The sequence below is a fragment of the Mustela nigripes genome, chromosome 1, assembly GCF_022355385.1.
Source record: "Mustela nigripes isolate SB6536 chromosome 1, MUSNIG.SB6536, whole genome shotgun sequence".
NCBI lineage: Eukaryota > Metazoa > Chordata > Mammalia > Carnivora > Mustelidae > Mustela > Mustela nigripes.
The window spans coordinates 236,641,133-236,655,438 of record NC_081557.1 but is presented as its reverse complement, the minus strand read 5'-3'; the positions used below and the strand labels follow the sequence as shown (position 1 = coordinate 236,655,438).

Sequence of the window (14,306 nt, the reverse complement as noted above, 5' to 3'; positions counted from 1 at the left end):
AAATAAATAAAATCTTTAAAAAAAAAAAAAAAGAATATCTCATTTCCTTAGAAAACACTTCATGGTGAGTCAGCATGAAGGACAAAACCCACTCACAATAGATATCAAAATTGCATGAGGCGGTGAAAGGAGAAGTGATTTTCTTTGTAAACTAAAATGATGAGGTACAGAGGAACCAATTACTTATTTATAAAATGAGTATGCGGCGGAAGGCTTTCTGTAGCAGAGACAACGCGCTGTTCCATATTCAGCAAGACCGAGAGGGTAGCAGGGAGTCCTGTCCATTCTGCCTTCACGCTGTTCTAGAAACGCTCCTTCAAGGGAGGAAGGAAGATGTGTGTCTGGCAGGAAGGATCGCAGCAAAGCAGGGAAGGATCGCAGCAAAGCAGGTTAAAACCTTCCCCGCCTCCGCCGGTCTTCTCTGCAAATACATAATTAAGGGAATTTCCACGGAACCTTCGGTGGCCGTTTCCACGTCACTATCAGGGCAGCCAGAAATTTTGCTTTCGCAGGCGGTGACTTGCCGACTCCTGCGGGTCCTCCGGAGGACGCCGAACGTCGCCCTCTGTGCCGGGGCAAAGTCGGGCGGCGAGGTGGCTCGGAACGCGGGCGGGGGGCTCGGTGGCCAGAAGAGGGCGCAGAAGCGTTTCCTGGGTGAGCGCGGCGGCCGGGCCCGTTTCCGGAAGGCTGATTGCATCAGGTGTGGAGCTGGGCGCCTCCTCGGCCCAACCTGGCGGCCACTGCGCCTGCGCGCGTCGCCCCGCCCCGCCGCCGCGGACTCCACCGCGGGTTTTCCTCCGGGTCTGGAGGAGACCGAACCGGGAGGGGCGGGAGCCGTGGGTCGCCCTGGGACCCCCCAGGAGAGGGGACAGCAGGGTGGGACTCCTGGAGGGCCGCGGGGAGCCGCGGGGTCCGTGGGAATGGAGTGCCACGGAAAGAGGACCTACCGGGAAGGGTGGAGACTGGTCCCGCTACTGAAGGGCCGGGTGGTCTTGGGTTGGTTAATTTCTTCGCTTCTCTGAACCTGAAGGCCATAGACCAGGACTAGAAGGCTTTCCGGTTCCGAGACTGCTTTTTCCCAGATTGGGTTAAAAGTATGGCCTCCGTCTGTCCAGGGTCTCAGACTCAATAGGCGGGTCTTGAGGTGTGGGGACTCAGCCCTAAGGGTGAGCACTTTCATGGATTTACAGGGATTTCTCAGTGGCAATATTGCTTTTCTGTTACAGTAAGGCGCAACGTGGCTGTTGGCCTTCAGGTGGGTCCGAGGAAAATTGTTCGTGGGAGAGGTTTTAGGGGTGCAAACGTCGGGAACCGGCCTTCCGCAAGGTAGCTTCCCTCCACCGCTCATTCCTTGCAACCCTACTGTGAGTCAGCATCAGGGTCCCATTATACACCCTTTTATCCACGTGTAGTAGATCTCCCTCCTAACTCTTCAACGTTTTATATGACATTTGTGAGTGATTATTTGGTGGGTGTCTGCAGGCTCCATGAAGGCAAGGGTCTGGGATTTTTTATTTACCGGTATTCCTAGGCTTACTGTACACCTTAAGGATCCTCAATAAATACATGGTATTTGAAGCAATATAGTACTGCCCACCGCAACCACACAGAATCGTCACATGAAGAATAAGGACCAGCTAGGTGTGAGTCTGTTATTTGAGGAAGCAAGTGCTTTCCGGAAGTTTGGGGAGGAGAATGAACGAGAAGCCGCAACTTCAGTTACTATTAATTTACTTTTAGCACAATCCCCTTGACACAGATCATACATAAGGCTGTGTGTATATGAATGTATAATAATGGTTCTCAAAGTGTGGTCCTCGGAGCGGTGGCACAAGCATTACCTGGGAACTTGTAGGGTATACGGAGGCTTGGGCCCCACCGCACGCCCATTACTCATGCAGACTCTGGGGGTGGGACCCAGCATTTTATTCCTATAAAGCCTCGGGGTGATCCTGACCTTTGACAACCACTGCACTGGAGAAGAACGATGCTAAGCGCGCTTTGGGGGGTGTCATTCACACTGTCCAGGGCAGAGCACTGATTACCGCTTACTGAGTGTCCATTCTTAGCAGAACTCTGCTTGTCTGCGTACAATTCCAGTTATAGGTAATATTCCCGGTGAAAAGGAAATTGTGCTTTTCCCCGCCTGCAGGTATATTTCTCCCTTGAGGTCATCTCCTTGTGACTTTCACATCAAGGAATGGTGTGTGTGTGTGTGTGTGTGTGTGTGTGTGTGTGTGTGTGCGGGGGGGGGGGGCATATGCCTGGGGTTCCCGATAAGGAGGCAGAAGGAGTTCTCGCCTACAAGTTGCAGCTGGGTGGGTGTGGGCAGTTCTCATCTGGGTACATTTTCCCATTATAAAGGACTGCAGACATGTGGGAGAAAAGACTAGCCAGGGATGAGGTTACCCAACTGCCTTTTGGTGCAGACAGACGCCAGGCCACATGGAGGGGATACCGGGCTGCATCTCGACACCCAGGCCCCCCGCAGCCTCCCTGCCTTCTTCCCAGGCGATAAGGGAACCGTGGGTCCCACAGGGCTCGCAGCCTCTGCCTGCAGGGGTCGCACTCGGAGCGCGTCCCGCCCCCTCCTCCCCGGCCCCCGCCCCCAGCCCCGCCTTTCTCGCGTTCGGCCCCCGCCTGGCCGGGCCCCTCCAGCCTCTCCTCGCGCAGCCGCCGCCAAAGCCTGGAGAAGTGGAATCTCGCCGGCGCCGCTGCCTGCGCGGGACTGGCGGAGCGGCACTGGGCATGCTCAGTCGCCGGAGCCCGTCCTGGTCTCAAGTAGGAAGCTCGTGCGCTGCACCCGCAGCTGATCCGGGCGCTCCGGGGAAGGCGAGACGGAGCAGAGCCGCCGGGCGCCGGTGCCAGGGCGAGCGCGGCGCGCACCGCCGGTGAGCCTCGCTTTCTTCCTTGCTTTTGCCCTGGACCCCGGGGCGGCCCGGGAGTGCCGGCGAGAGACCCGGGCAGCGGCAAGCGGCGTGCGACGAGTGGCTGCGCGCAGCCCCGGCGGCTGCTCCTCTCCTGCCGGCCCCTGGGGCTGCGCGGCCCCGGCCGCCCGCCTCGCCGCAGCCACAGCTGCAGCAGCTGCCACCGCATCTGCAGCGGGCGCGGGTTCCCGAGTCCGGTGCGCCCTGCGCTCGAGCCGCAGGGCCGGCCGGGTGGCACGGCGACTGCGGGCTCACTCCTTGACTTCCATCCCTCTTGCTTCCCGGCGCTCTCTTTCCCTCGGCAGCCCGGGTTTGGCAGGGCCTTGGGGGGGGAGACGGGATTGGAGGGGGTGCGCCCGGGTGGGGGCTGCGGAGGGGAAAAGTGAGGGCGGGCGCCGGCGGGGAAGAGCGCACACCCCCTTCCCTGGCACCGGCCTCGGCTGTGCTGTTGGGCTCTCCCTCCCGGGGCGGCAGCGCGCTCCTGCCGGGGAGTTGGAGACGGCGCTGGCTTCTTGGGGGTTCAGACGCTAGCAATCGGGAGATCAAAGGGGGAAAAGTTCATTTCCCCCTCGGAGGCAGAGAGCGTTTTAACTAGAAAATGGCTGTGCGAGGGGGACCGAATGGGGGAAGCCGGCCCTTGGTCCTGGAGGCTCCTCGGCTACCCGCCGGGCGGAATGGAGGGGTGACGATGGAAATGACATTTGTGCGGTGAAAACAGTGCTGGTGGGAGGCAGGGATGCGGAGTCCCCAAGAAACAATGCGAGGTGGTCTAGAACGCGCTGAAGCTATCTAGAACCGAGGGGGCAGGGAGCGAAGGGCCGAGGGAGTGTGGGGCTTGAACTAAACGCAAATAAATGGGAGAAATCAGATTGAGAGTTGTAGCCGTTTTGTAGTCAAGTTCTGCGCAGCTGAGAGCCACGACTGTCACAAACGTTTCTGGATGGATGGAGTGGTTGGGAGAACCCAGATTGAGAAGAGAGTAAGACACAGTGTCGGCAGCTCCGGCGAGGCTGGGCTCTTTAAGAAGTCCTCAGTCACGGGCTTTCCATCGCGCCTGGTGACTTTAGTGAAATACCTGAAGGATTATCATTAAATGATGCCAGCGGTGCTGTCTCAGTTCCAAGAAATGCGGAAACTTTGCGAGGTTGGCATTGGTTTGTCATTTGTTGTAATATTTAAGTGATTTAAACCAGCACACAGTGGCATCCTGATCTGTTGTTTGGTCTTTGGGTCTCTTAAGCCTCGGATTTATTTATTTTTTTTCTTTCTTCCTAGTCATGGACTTGTATTTCAAATCTTGCCCTCAAATGGCCAGGATAATTAAGGATATCTGATAACGAAGGATATCTGATCATTTAGGATAGCTGGCCTTTCAGGAACATAATCTTTGAAGGGGGATTTCTTTATGAACTTAAGTGGCAGCTTAGTCGTGTTGTCTGTAGCTTGAAAACAGTGATTGTTAATCAGTTGTTTATGGTAACTTGCAGAATCAGGAATGCACTGATTTGAGGGGTTGGCATTGATGAAATGGCTGAGGAACCTCGTGGTTGGGGGAGATGCTGGGAGAACACAGGTGGCAGTAGAGTACAATGGGCTAGTAGTCAGAACTCCAGGGGAGAAGCAGATTTAAGACTTCTGTTGCTGTCATTTTGTCATCATCACTGCGTGCCCCCCACCCCTCCCAAATGACTTGGGGTCTTCCTAATCTAGGGATGTTCCTAGATATTTGCTCAGAGCCTTTGAAAAAGGACTCCAGACCTTTTTTAGGGAAGGAGTTTCTTGAACTTTTATTCTGTTTTCGAAAGAATAACTTCTAACTAGATAATTCACTCCCAAGGAGGCAGCACACTATTCAGCACTTTCTGAAACTTGTATAAAGTGGTAGTGGAAAACTCAATGAACTGAAGTGTAAAAGACTGGTGCTTTACATTTAACTGGAGTAATATGAATAAGAGACTACAAAATTATTTAAGAAAAGATTACTAAGGGGCACCTGGGTGGTTCAGTTGGTTAAAGCCTCTGCCTTTGGCTCAGGTCGAGATCCCAGGGTCCTGGGATCGAGCCCCGAATTGGGCTCTCTGCTCAGCAGGGAACCTGCTTCCCTTCCTCTCTCTGCCTGCCTCTCTGCCTACTTGTGATCTCTGTCATGTAAATAAATAAAATCTTAAAACAAAAAAAGAAAAATGGAATGTTGTTTCTCTATCTCCTTTTTAGTTACACCTTAAAAAAAAATTTTTTTTTTTTTATTTTAAGTAGGCTTCACACCCAGTGTGGGGCTTGAACTCACGACCTTTGAGATCATGATCTGAGCGGAGCTCAAGAGCTGACGCTTAACTGACTGAACCACCCAGGCACCCCAGTTAAACTTTTAAAATAGACAATACTCTGATGTCATAATGTTTTTCATGGCTGTAGGACTTTTAGGAAAGTATTGTAAGAAGGTATTACTAGTTATGTGGGCGATACTTATTTTCCTTCCCCGGGTTAAGGAAACTAGTGTTTGTTCAATGTTTGGTCTCTGTGTCAATCCGATATTAAGCTTCTTACATATATTATGTGTCAGCATCTTTCACATGAATGTCAGCTTCCCCAGAAAACCCCTCTGGAGTGGGTAGCAATAGAACTTGAATATTTTATCTGATAGGAGAATATTTTCAGCGGGCTTCATTGTTACTAAGCATTCTCTTGTGAAACATTTTTGATTTGTTATTTGGAATTAGATTTGATTGGAACAGCATGTTTTCAAAATGATTTGAATGTTTTAAAGAATCTTCTGTTTGGATTTAAAAACTGTTTTCGTGCTCATTTATTTTCAACAGTGTTGTGCTACCAACAAATACACTTAAGTGTAAGAAAGATAGGCCCAGATTAGCCATTTTATGTTGAATGTGTTATTAATGCATATTCTGTAGGCTGATGGCATTTCTCTCAGTTGAAATGGTTTTTCAGAGTCAGAGTGACAGATTCTCCATTATAAATAGTCTGGTGGGATTTGGTGGAAAGACCACCAACCAGTGACTCCCAAGACTTGCCTTCTGGGCCAGGTTCTCCCGCTACTTTAACCTACTGTATAATCTTGGGAAAGTCAGTGTACTTTTCTGGGCCTCAGTTTTTCCATCTGTACAATGAGAGAATTTCGGTAGAATGGGCTTCTCTTGTCCCATTCCAGGGGTCTGTGATGCAGCCATTGGAGCGGGTGGGGTGGGTCGGCCCTTCATTCAGAGCAGTAGAGGAAGCTGATTTTGTGTTTCACTGAGTCTGGCGTGTCCTGATTTGAGGAATGTCTTGGTTTCATTTTTTGTTTTTGTTTTGTTTTGTTTTGGCCAAATCTGTACTCCCTTTTAGTTTCTGTTAAAGAATGGTTGTCTATGTAGGAGACAAGGCGAGGATTAGATCTGAATGAAGCACAGTGGATATTTGAAACTGTCATATAGCATCTTCTGAGGGGAGTGTCTGCGCTTGGGCAGGTAGATAAGTTGAGAGAGAAGTCACCACGGAAGCCGCAGAGGAAGGTGTCTTGGGTGCTGGGCCCACTGCTGTGAAGTTTTGGCAAGCCTTTTCCATGTCCCCGTCCTCTTTCCTCAGCCCTTGATTAAAAATGAAGCCCTTGGTCTCTGGAATAAAATTCTCCTCATCGTATCATGTTAGCATCCTCCTGTGCTGTGCAGGTGTCCAGGGTGAGCTCCCGCAGTAGCCGGAGTGGTGGCTGGTGGAACGCACCCACTCATCTTCCAACAGATTGTGAACTCCCCCCCTCCCCTCTTTGGCAAGTGACGATGATGGGGCAGAGAGCAAAGGAAACCCATCCACTTGGGGTTTGGAGTGCACTTTGTTTTCACGATGCTCACAAAACTCAGCGTCATGAACCTTTAAGTGAGGCAGGTGAGCAGACGCGAGTCATTACCCACATTTTAATAATTGATAATAAACAGGCAGTGAATCTAGCGCTGCTGATATTAACCAGGCTGCAGGGTTGCTGGGCGTCTGCTGGGAGTGGGGGGCAGTAACTCCCAACATGAGGGGAGAGCGAAAGAGAGGACACAGAAGGTAGAAGACAGTCAAGTCACCCCAAGTTGGCAATAAGTAAGAAGCCTGTATAAGTTTAAAAGTATTAGAGGCCTTAAAGTGTAGACTCACTGGAGACCCTTCCTTTCTGCATAATCTTATTTCCATAATGGTTGAGTCTTAACCTGGTCTTCTCAGTGTTGAATAGATGCCAGGACAGGCATGACTTTTGTTGTCAGGAGGAGAGTCTCAGTGTATAATTTATTGGTACGTAAAATGTACAGACTTATACGGACAAAGATGGGAAGGGACCGTGGAAAAGATAAGTGGTGCGGGACTATGGATTAAGGTGTGTCTTCATTTCTTAATGATTTCCCAGTGGTTATAGATAAGGGGAACCATTCTTTCCTCTGCCCCCTGTGGAAATCTTGCAAAATTTTGCCTGCTAGGTTATAGCTGAGGTTTTTAAAGTGTAGCTCTACTGGAAAGTATGCTTTAGGAATGCGGAGAGTGGGAGGACGAGTAGTTTTGTTTGTGTTTTTCTTTTAAAGTGGACTAAAAAGAATGCAGTTCTGTAGCTGAGCTAGGAGAAGTGTGCACTTTGGAGGATGAGGTTGGAGAGAACTTGTAGACAGCTCTGGAGAGTGAAGGGAAATGCTATTTTTTTTTCTTTTTAAAACATTTACGTATCTTTAATTAATGCTGTTTTTGAAGAAGGGAGTCTTGGCATCCCAGTGCTATAGGAGGTAACCTTTCCCAAATTGCTGCCCTTTACATCAGATTTTAGTTTCCACTCAATGTAAAAGTTCAAAGCACAGTATTAGGCCCATGGGCCATTGTCCGTTGGTGTTGTGTTTGCTGTTCTTATCAAAATAATAACGATGGTGATGTAGTGAATATTTTGTAAGTGTGTCCAAATTAGATGTATCCTTTTTCCTCTGAGACTATACCCTTCTGATCTGGGGGTAAGATTTCTTTTATGAATTGGTGGGAATATTTTTATTTGGCAGGTTAATGGTCCATGAAATTGATAAGTCTGGGAAGCCAGGCCTGAGATGTTGAGAGCTGTGCCCTTGGGATAGAGTGAGTGGTGGAGACCAGGCCAAACCGGAGATTACGGGTGGGCTGATGGGGCCTCTGGGCCTTCCAGGAATGTAGGGTCACTGGTATAGACTCAGGGTCTGAGGAGCTTAGGAGAAGCTAATTTTGAAAGCGCTCTGGGAACCGGCCGATATTTTTGAATTATAGCCCAAGAATGTCAGTGCAAGTGCCAAAATGAAAGATGAGGGTTGGAGAGAGCAGAAAGGACAACTGATTGAAATGTGAATTTCAGCAGGCAAGGCCGCAAATTGACAGATCTTGGTGTTGGTTTCTTTGCATGCGGGCCTCTTTCTGCCAAGTCAACACGCTTTAGCAATTTGGGGTTGGTGATTCTAGGAGATACTGATGGAGTCAAGGCCATAGAACCACAGCTTGGTTTGGACCCTTGCAGTATCATGTCTTCCAGAGGAAGCCTTGATAAATCACTGGAGGAAGCTTGAGAATAATTTGCTCATGCAATTGCAAACCCAAAGTATTTCTGTGTTCTAAATAGTAGGTTTAGAGAATAATATATTTTCAGGTAATATTTTAAAACTCTATGTTTAATGATATCTGGATATTGGGGATCATGATGATAATATATTATTAACGTAATTATGGGGCTCTTATTTTGTGCGAAGAGCTTTTTTATTGCTATTGCCCTATTTAATTGTTACAGAATGCTCTGATGTGGTTCCCATTTTAGAGACAAGGAAACTGAGGTCCCTTTCACTAAAGCCTTTACAGTAAACCGTGCTTCCTTGGTAACTGTACTCAGTACGGAGGTGCCCATGGGTTGCTGAGGGACCGATAGGAGACAGAAATAACACTTAGTAATTAAGGGTCAACTGTGTGCCTCGTAAATAAGAAACATTTCACTTCCTCCCTATCTCCTTCCTTATGAGTGAGGAAATTTCCTAAATTCACCATTTGGGGAAAAGGTGAAAATTTCACCCTTCATCCATTTCAAAATGGACGTTAACGTAAATCCACATACTTAGTGATTGAATTACTTCCTTCATATTATGGCTCCAATGTGCATTTCTGTCGGAGGCCGCCACATTTCTCTGCATGCAAACACACATTGAGTAGCAGAAAGTCCAAATATCATTTCTAAATATGTCTGAAACTAGGCGTTGCTGTTTAACCTCTCTAGACAGATTGCAGTCTAGAATGTTCCTGTTGTAAATAAAATACCCCAGGATCTGATTCGTTGTCATGTGCCAACCTTGAGGCAATGCAAGGATGACAGAGGCTTCCGATGACTGGAAAAAGGTGAAGTTAGGGTTCCCAGGCTTCTCGGCCTGCCTGTGGCTGACTGGAGGCTTCTGACTGCCAGAGTGATGGGTCTGGAGGGCGAGCCTCAGCACTCTGGCTGATGGTGCCTCTCCTTGGGAGCATCCGGCTGGCTCCTGGGTGCTGGTTCTGTTCTTTCCTTCTGATCTGCATTTGATTTCCCAAGTGGACTTCTGTCCTGGGCCAAAGAGTCAGTGGCTCTGCTGATTTGCTCAAGGCAGTACTGTTTGTCAGTGGGAAGGAATAAAATAGAATTTTTTTTAGCGTGAGTTCTATTTCTTGAGTTGGTTTTTTCCTAAGTGAACTAATATGAAATTTCTGAACCTAACTGAAGCATGGTCTGGACTCACAGGAGTATAGACACTTTTTTATTTATTTATTCATTTATTGAGAAAAAGGGAGAATGACAGCATGAGGACAATGTGGGGGAAGGCAGAGGGAGAAGCAGACTTCCCACTGAGCAGGGAGCCCACCATGGGGCTTGATCCCAGAACCCTGGGATCATGACCTGAGCTGAAGGTAGATTCTTAACTGACTGAGCCACTCAGGTGCCCCAGGGGGTATAGATACTTTGAGAAGCAATGGTTCAACCTCAGATTCTTCTAATATTTCACCAGAATCTCTTCTTCTCTCCAATACCCAAGCTTTATTTATTTATGCATTTTTCAGATCTCGAGTGAAGACAGAAAGACGTTTTGGTGACAACAAGAAACCTTAGCTTCATTTGTTCCTGCCTTTGTCTAGCAAATGTTTGTTGAGCACATACTTTGTGAAGTTCAGGCAGACAGAGAGGAATGTACCAGAGCACTGATGATAAGGTATGGCGGTAGATGTGTGTGAGGTCTGAGCTAGTGGAGAGAAGGAAGGCTGTTCTTGCTCTGTGGGAGTTGCGAGACCTCACGGAACAGGAGATATGGCAAAGGACTCCTGTACAACCCCACTACAGTATACCCTTTGGCTGACTCCTTTTCCATTTTTCCTTCCCTCCATAGAGCTGCTATAGACTGTTTTTTCTATTCAACCCTGGGGATTTGCCACTCCTTCCAAAGGGGACCTAGAGATTTGGCCTTTCAGATCTCTCTAACTGTGGTTTTCCAAGAGGAAGGGGGGGCAGTTTTTCTCCCCAGGGACTTTTGTCAATTTTGGAGACATTTCTGATTTCATGACTGTGGAAGGAGTCCTGCTGGCATCTAGAGGGTAGAGGCCAAGGATGCTTGTAAATATCCTACAGTAAATGTACGCACAAGACAGTCCTGTGGGTAAGGAGTAGGATTTGGTGGTTAAGAGCCAGACTCTCAGGGTTCCAATATTGCTCTGCAATTTAATAGCCATATGACTAGGTGCCTCGTTAGCGCAGTAGGTAGCGCGTCAGTCTCATAATAGCTATATGACTGGGGACAACAGAAGTACAGAATTACAGGTGGGGAACAGAAATGACAGTGCTTTAGTTTCCTTATCCATAAGTAGAGATACTATATATGAAATGGTTGTTAAGAGGATTTCATGTATTAATTTCTGAACATAATAATGAGTAATACTTGGCATAAAGTTAGATCTTAACTGTTACTATTTTTTATTTTAAGCAAAAACTTTAAATTTTGACTCCAGAGAGCATGAGTTCAGAGAATCCAGGGGACTCGAGTTTGTGGCCGTGGCTCTCAGGAGGCTTTGGTATAAGCACTGGTCACTGTCCTTTTCATCTATGGGTTTTATTTTCCACTGTTTCCATCTCTTGATTCTAGGGCCTTCGATAGCTTTGTCTTTCATCCCTTTTTCCCAGGGACCCAAATTCATGCCCTTAATGAACCTTTCCCTGGAGGGCTAAGAAATGTATTTATGATTTTCCTTAGCTCTGTCTATTTTGGGAATGGTGAGAAAACAGGAAGCAGGTCAGGGGAGAGCTGCCTTCCTTCCTGATTGTCACAGCTCCCTTCTCTATAAAATTCCTTGCAAGATTGAGAGGCAGGTGGTACTGCCTGCTTAGTAACTGACTCTTCCCTCTACGCCCACCAGCTCCAGCCCCAAGTTAGGTGCCTACTCCTTCCAAAATACCCTGTAATTGGGTCACAACATCTGCCTACTTGAAATCATTTCTAAAAACCAAAGCAGAGAGGCAGGCTTGTGTCAGTGGGATTTAAAATGTCCTGGTCCTCTCCTCTCCTTTAAGGTTCTAGAACTGTTCTGACAACAAAAAGGAGAGCAAACTTGTTATCTTCGTTAGGTGGCACTGTCTTTGTGGCTCAGAACTGGGTCTTCCTTTGTGCTTGCCAAAGTGCTCAAACCGTGCTCCCGGCCAGCTTTCCCTAGGAAGGTGGGCTGGTGGGCTCCCCTCAGCAGATCACATTTACTGTCACATTTTCCCAACAGAACTGACTCGTGAAGATTTTCCTTCTGTGTTTTGAATGGTAACAACAGACTAGAGAAAAATGAAGACATTCAGTCTGTCCTAAGCTCTCTGGTGACACGGTCATCTCGTCCCTGAATGAGAGCGGTGGCCTCTCAGTGGCCTCCTGGCCTGGCTGGCTCCATTCATTCAGTCTGGCTTCCGAAGCACTGGGCGCCGTTCCAGCTGCGGCCTGTGGAAACGGACCAGGGCGGAAACTGACCAGGATAGCCCTGGTTTCTGCCTGCCTGAAGCTGTCTGTCTGTCTGTAGGGAAGCACTGGCCGCCGAGATAAAAGGTGCTGTGTGCTACCCGGCAGGGAGGCAGGAAGTACTCTGCCCTCCCTGATCAGCATCTGCCTTGGCTGGGGGTGTGTGGGGGGCAGTGTCAGGCAAGGCGTCCAGGGAGAAGGGATGCTCGGTGTATCCCACAGCGTGCCTGGCACCTCCATCTGTGCAGGGGGTAGGTAAGCTTTCTCTTGGAGCCCCGCTGTTGCTGATAGCCAGCGTCCCCGCCTTCCCCCCACTATCACCTCTCATCAGGTTACCTTCTCTGTGGCCTCTCTGTTTATTCTCTGCACTGCCTCGGAGGTGATCTTCTGGACTCCTCTGCAGGCCCGGGCATGCCCATCCCAGCCTCCAGGGGCTCCTCGCTGCCCTCGAGATGAAGCGCCCGCCTCTTGGCTTCGCCCCGGTATCTTCATGATCTATGTTGCTCTCCATGTCGTGCTCTGAGCTCAGCCATTCTGTTCTGACAACAGGCCCAGCTTTCTCTGGCCTTCGGGCTTAATCCTCCTTTTGCATTGCCTGGGGCACCTGGGTGGCTCAGTGGGTTAAAGCCTCTGCCTTCAGCTCAGGTCATGATCCCAGGGTCCTGGGATCGAGCCCCGCATCGGGCTCTCTGCTCAGCGGGCAGCCTGCATTGCCTGCAGCCATCCTTACTGTCTGTGTATTCGTCACTTGCTTGACTTTTTTCCTCCTTCAGGAAGTAGCTTCCCGTTGTCATGCTCCTCAGTGTGTGTCTGAATGACCTGAGGGCTTGCTACAACATGTGCGATGCTGGCCTCACCCCCAGAATTTCTGATTCGCGGGACTGTGTGGCGCGATCAAAGTTTGCACGTCTAACAATGTCCTGTGGGATGCCGATGCTGCGGGTCTGGGGAACACATTTGGAAGACCACTGGGTACCCGGTTACCCAGAGCAGGGTGACTCTCTAGCCTCCAAGGGGAGCAGCTCACATCCCTCTTTCTTCGTACCCTTGCTGTCACACTGCATTACAACCACTCACTTCTCGGGCTTCTCTTCTAGTCTGTAAGCCCCTTGAGGAATGACACTTTTACTTCTTCATCTTTATGCTCCCAGTGCTTACAGATCCTGGATGTTCAATAAACGTTTATCAAAGAGTGAATATATGAATGAAAAATAACTATTGTTGGAGGCTTTAAAAATTTTTTTTTTTATTTGTTTGAGAGGGAGAGAAAGTGCACGAGTGGAAGGGAAGGGCAGAGGGAGAGGGAGAAGCAGACTTCCCTCTGGGCAGGAAGCCCAATGCACCTCGATCCCAGGACCTGGAGATCTTGACCTGAGCCCAAGGCAGATGCTTAACCGACTGAGCTACCCAGGCGCCCCCATCGGAGGCCTTAGTAAATGTGCATGAGAATGTTTTTCACAGCTAGCTTTTCTGATAGTTTATCCCCAGTTGTGATGGTATAGGCTTATGACATGATGTTGGTGAGATCCGCATGAGGTTGGTTAATATAAGAGCCAGTTAGCTGTGTGGTTTTGTGTCCAAATTCTAGAAAGGCAGGGGAGGAGCTCATATTAAACTCATTACTGTTTCTGGAATGACTCAAAAATACATAGGTTTTTAAGTAGTGGCTTGCTATGAAAATATGTGTCCAAGAGAAATGCAGTTGTCATATAATTTAGCAGCATAGCATAACCATGGCCTTTTTATTTGAAATAATAAATCTTATTGAACTGATAGGAAATGTAACCAGATGTTTAAGTCATCGTTTCTCCAAGTCAGAGGGAGGGATAGCTAGACCACTTGCCTGTACTAACACCATCTGTTTATTGAGCACCTAGCACGGGCCGCTGGCCCGAGGGTATGGCAGTGAGTCAAACACTTCAGCTTTCCGGGTGGGAGGTGCCTCGAAGAAGTCAGAGACATGCGATGTCCTGCAGGGCGCCCACTGGGTTCCTTCAGATCAAGTGTGTAGGTGATTCTTAAGCTGAGTCCCGAGTGGCAGGAAGTGACGGCTGTGTCCAAATCATGACAAGGAGAGGAGCAATTTAAGGCCACAAGAATGGTACCAAGGACCTAACTTTTAAACACCTCTTGGAGGAGTCCTAATGCCCCTCTCGTTTTGAAGACCGGAGAGACGATGCCTTATCATTGCGCCTGCGTACCCAGATCTGGGCTCTAAGCTGGCCTCCCTAGCATCCGAAGCAGAACTTCACAACAGGGGTTCACTGAATCCCAAGTGACTGGAAATACGTTGGGAATAAAGGCTTCTTCTGACAAGTTCAGAAAACTGCACGTACTTTCTCTTCACATCAACATATCCAGGAAGTCCGACTGGAAAGAAACTTCATTTAATGCAGCATTTGCC

At 48.9% G+C, this 14,306-nt stretch overlaps 1 protein-coding gene across 10 annotated transcripts in view; it reads left to right on the top strand.

Annotated features, from left to right (window-relative positions):
• Positions 1–2,667: 2,667 nt before the first annotated feature.
• APBB2 (amyloid beta precursor protein binding family B member 2) overlaps positions 2,668–14,306 on the top strand; it is a 377,389-nt gene continuing 365,750 nt past the window's right edge. For all 10 annotated transcript variants that reach the window (XM_059383005.1, XM_059382956.1, XM_059382935.1 and 7 more), the window contains exon 1: positions 2,668–2,891. The gene's annotated coding sequence lies outside the window, so the exon portion shown is untranslated. The remainder of the gene's footprint in view (positions 2,892–14,306) is intronic.